This window comes from Suricata suricatta, chromosome 7 (genome assembly GCF_006229205.1).
Source record: "Suricata suricatta isolate VVHF042 chromosome 7, meerkat_22Aug2017_6uvM2_HiC, whole genome shotgun sequence".
In the NCBI taxonomy this organism is placed as follows: domain Eukaryota; kingdom Metazoa; phylum Chordata; class Mammalia; order Carnivora; family Herpestidae; genus Suricata; species Suricata suricatta.
In genome coordinates, this window is record NC_043706.1 from 103,346,222 (window position 1) to 103,350,888 (window position 4,667).

The window sequence follows — 4,667 nt, forward strand, 5'->3', positions numbered from 1 at the left end:
GGTGGTTCAGTTGGTTGAGCATCAGATTCTTGATTTTGGCTCAGGTCATGATCCCAGGGTCGTGGGATTGAGCCCCATGTCCATCTCCATGCTGAGCATGTAGCCTGCTTAGCATTTCATCTCCCTCTCCCTTTTCTCTCTCTCTCTATCTGCCCTCTCCCCTGCTCACACACTCTCATTCTATCAAAAAAATGCATCATATGAATCAGATGTGGTTTTATCTCCAGCATTTATAAAACCAGACCTAGGAAAAGAACTAAGTCTGGGGACACATGCATGGTCTTAATATAGCAAATGTTGAGCTTACCCTGATGGTGACAAAAATCAGAACAACAAGAATATTTGCAGTATTTTATCAATTAATTAAAAATTCATAGGTTCAAAATAATATGTTATTTACAGACATTTCTAAAAAAGTTCTAAAAGATTAAACTCATCTGAAAGAATAGCATATTATAAAATGATTTATTTTTATCATAAATTTTCATTAAATTTTCACAAATATTTTCCTATGTCTTTGTCACAAAATACATGTTATATGAGTGGTTAGGAACTCGACTTTACAGATAAGAAGCCTGAAGCTCCAAACTGAAAAGGCACATCTAAGATATCGGGACTGGATCTCAGGCCCAGGGTTTCCTGACTCCTCACCACGGCTCTTTGTGTTGTCTCATAGTTGCTCTTTGATGGTTCATTGACCCGCCTTTCCTCACCTCCATTACTTCTCTCTCAGATGTTATTCCAGTTCAGTAAGTAATAATGATAATTTTTAAAAACTAAAGAGTAGTAGTAGGGAATTTTGCAAACAATTCTGCAACCAAGGAAATACACCTGGAAAGAATAAGGGAGGCACACTGTTCTGGTAGTTAGGATGGATAGAGGCAGTGACATCCTGAAGCCAGTTCAAACAGGCTCGAAAGAGCCCATTGTTAAATTTATAATAGTTTTGCTCTTTGTTAAATAGCCATTATCAAAAATTAAATTACATACAAAAGGTAGTAAATATTGGACTTGTCACTTCCTAGTTACTTTACAATGGTTTACTCTTATCTACACTTTTGATATTGTTTACACTTACAGTGTCTGGTGGAAATACTATGTCATGTTACCTGCTTTTCCCTGTCCTGCACTGGTAGTTTAGAATCAACCATAATGGAAATACTTACACTATGAAAATCACAAATGTTACAATTATTGTTTTGTTCATTGTCTGGACTTGAAGAAATGGAGAAAATATTAATAATGCAGATTAAATGTAAAATTGTATTGTCTGTAGCTGTTACATTGTGAATAGTTTGTAAAATGGAGAATATATTTGTCTAGTATTTGAAACTACTATCTGATTCTGCAAAGAAATTGCTCGTGTCAGTAAAAATTGAATGAAGTCTGACTCACTCTGTAATGTAAAAGAAAACATCAACTAACATTTATGTCAGAACTCCACTTCTTTGTCAATAACATGAGAGACTTCTTTTTGGAATAAGATCATAATCAAGCATTTATACATAGTTTAAATTTGTGACACTCTTGCTGGGCATAGATGGAAAGAAATCCTGATAGATTTTATAAGAAACAAAAAGTCACACTAAAGTCATTGGTATGGGATTTAAAATGATAGTTATTGAATTTTTATCACTATTTATAAATTGGGTGCTAAATGTTCTTAAGGCAGTACATTTTGTAAGAAACTTCTTTTTTCCTTTTGGAGAACCAGTTAAACACCTAGCATACCACAGGATGGAAGACATGCTTTGTTAGAAGATGAGCACTCTGCCAGTGAGAGGGATACCAGAAAAATCCATGCTTGTCCCTTTGTAATTTTCTTTGAACAAGAGCTCTAATTATGTATAATGATGCCAGTTTTATGTAATAGACCTCTGTGACCTTTTCCAGTATTGTATGGGGAGGGACTCTTTTCTACATGTGAGGTCTCAACTTCAAATACCAGAATGCGCTTTCTGTCACCAACTTACATAGACAAATGGAGGACAAAAAGTACTCATTAGCTGTAGGTAAGCTTAATGAGTGGCCCCAGTATTCTTTATTAATACTCTCCTTTATTTCACTTTCCTACTATGCAGTACTATACAATGTTGTTATCTTCTGGAACTAAGCCCCACAGTTCTGGTGCATCTGGTCCTTTAAGGCTTTACTCCATTGATGTTACCTATACAGAGATAGTCATAATTTTCCTGTCTTTCATTCTATCCCCTTGGGGCTCTGTGTTATATTATGCTACTGTAGTGATCGTCACTAAGGAGTTACTGGTATCCTCTCTCCAAGTAATATATGTTCCCATTTATACTCATTCACATTTATACTTGTTTTCTGATGGTGATTTAATACCAGTTGATAACTCTGTGATTGGGATTCTAGGCATGTGGCAAAATGGTAGTGATGGAGAATATTCAATAAATAATTGTGGATTGATTGATAGGATGTCCTTCTAGACTCCTTCAGTCACACCACTTCCAACTTCTGTGCTGAAGGCCAAATTAGTCATAGGATTTCTTCTCCCTTTTATTGAATTTTGAATGAAAATTAGTTTATGCAAAATCCAAAATTGCAGATTGGTCATCTACTAGTTTTCTGGTAGAGCTGTCTTGGACTTTAGAGCTGGCTTGCTTTGTCATTCATATATGCCCCGTTGATTTTTATTTGAAGTTTAACTTGTACTGTAGTTAATCATACTTAAGTTCCATTTGTAAAGGCCTTGATGAGACAGCAGAAGTGTCAAAAGCCAAGACGAAATCACGAGATGCCATGGTCTTTTGACTTCCAACTGAAGAGTGGAGGTTAGTTACAGGTCAAAGTGAATGAAAGGATGTTTTGTTGTCATAATAAGAAGCTTGCTAAAATAAAATAGGAGAATGTTACTGAGAATATATACTTCCTTTTAAAGCTTCTGTGGTTACTGTATGATTTAAAGAGGAATGTCAGGGTGTTCTTTTTTTTTTTAATAGCTTATTGTCAAATTGGTTTCCATACAACACCAGGTGCTCTTCCCCACAAGTGCCCTCCTCCATCACCACCACCTCTTTTCCCCCCTCCCACTCCCCTTCAACCCTCAGTTTCAGCATTCAATAGTCTCTCAAGTTTTGCATCCCTCTCTCTCCCCAACTCTCTTTCCCTCTTCCCCTCCCCCTGGTCCTCCAATAGGTTTCTCCTGTTCTCCTGTTAGACCTATGAGTGCAAACATATGGTATCTGTTCTTCTCTGCCTGACTTATTTTACTTAGCATGTCAGGGTGTTCTATATATTTAATGTATGAAATAGTTAACTGACTATTAGCATCACAGAGAGAGGTAGGTTAAGGAAACTGGGCAGACTGGCTTCCAATCCTAGCTCTGCCTATGCAGAAAACTTAATCTTTCTCAACTTCAATGCTATTATTTGTAAAGTTGGAGATTATTAACAATGTACCTATTTTGTTGGGCTGTTTTAAATATTAAATACCATGATAAACATAAAATGGTCAGCAAAATTTCCACTCACAGATGTTGATGGAAATATTTTGCAAAGAATATTTCTATGATGCAAAACCTTATTGAGAAGGCAAGTTGGGGCACTGTTTCCTTTCAGAAAATCTTTTATTTCATGGGCTACACAATGACTTTCTTTGTTATTGTTCTAAAATGGTGCTACTTCATAAAAATATTTTAAGAAACTACAAATAGGTTTAGCTACTTTAAAAATAATTTGCTCAGTGTTTTAAGGATTGTTCAATTATGTGCAGTTTGTGAAGGTTATTACGTTGGGGGTTCTCTTTTTGTTATAGAACATGAAGATCTAAGAGCAGTGTGTTGTATCACAGGGGGAGGTTATGGTACAACAGTTGTCTGGTCTGCTGTCATGGCTTATTTAATTCCAAATTCAGTGTCATAGTTTCCATTTTATATACATGTTTTCTGTGAATTTAAACTTTTATCTGATTAAATGTCATTAATAGTAGTTTAGAGGTGATTCTGTGGCTACTCCTGGAAGATTTATCCATCTCTTTCATTTAAAGTAATTTTCTATATTATCAAAAGATAACAGTCCACATACCCATCAAGCCTTTCCAGAATTTATATTTTAATCTCTGTTATGTTAACAAATTATAAGTGAGAAGTGAATGTAAAGACTAAGACAGTCAGGCCTTACTTACCTAGGCAGGTGAATGTCCTCCCCCACTCCTGCCCCACTGGGACAGTATTTCTGTAGTTTGCTCCTTGGACCCTGAAGAGGTATGCTGTTACAGCAGGTCACCTCAGAGGCCCAAGTAGTTGTGAAAATGCTGCTTTTGAAGATTTATGAAGCATGCTCACATATTAAAATCTCTGAGGAGTCCTGCAGTAAAGCAAGTTGTTTGATTCAGCATCTTCCTCTTTTATTGTATAATACCTATACCTGGTATCATTTGTATTTGATGAAACATGTTTTAGGAAACTTTCCTCTGGATTACAATCCCTCAGCCAGAAGCAAGAAAAGAACTTGAAATTGCTTTTAACAAAGTTCTTAGAGTTGATTTAGAGCAAGAAGAATTGGATTTGAGCCTTTATGTTGTAGTTTTACAGCTAGATAACTTTGGGTATATTATTTCATCTCTCTCAGTCTCACATTCCTTGTCTGTAACAGCATAGAATATCTAATACATATCTCCATGTTTTTATAAATATTGTATAAAT

At 35.7% G+C, this 4,667-nt stretch overlaps 1 non-coding gene across 1 annotated transcript; it reads right to left on the reverse strand.

Annotated features, from left to right (window-relative positions):
* Window positions 1-215: 215 nt before the first annotated feature.
* Window positions 216-348, reverse strand: LOC115297317. Its single transcript, XR_003911404.1, has one exon. It is a non-coding gene; the product is annotated as a small nucleolar RNA SNORA72 (small nucleolar RNA).
* Between the last annotated feature and the right edge of the window lie 4,319 nt (window positions 349-4,667).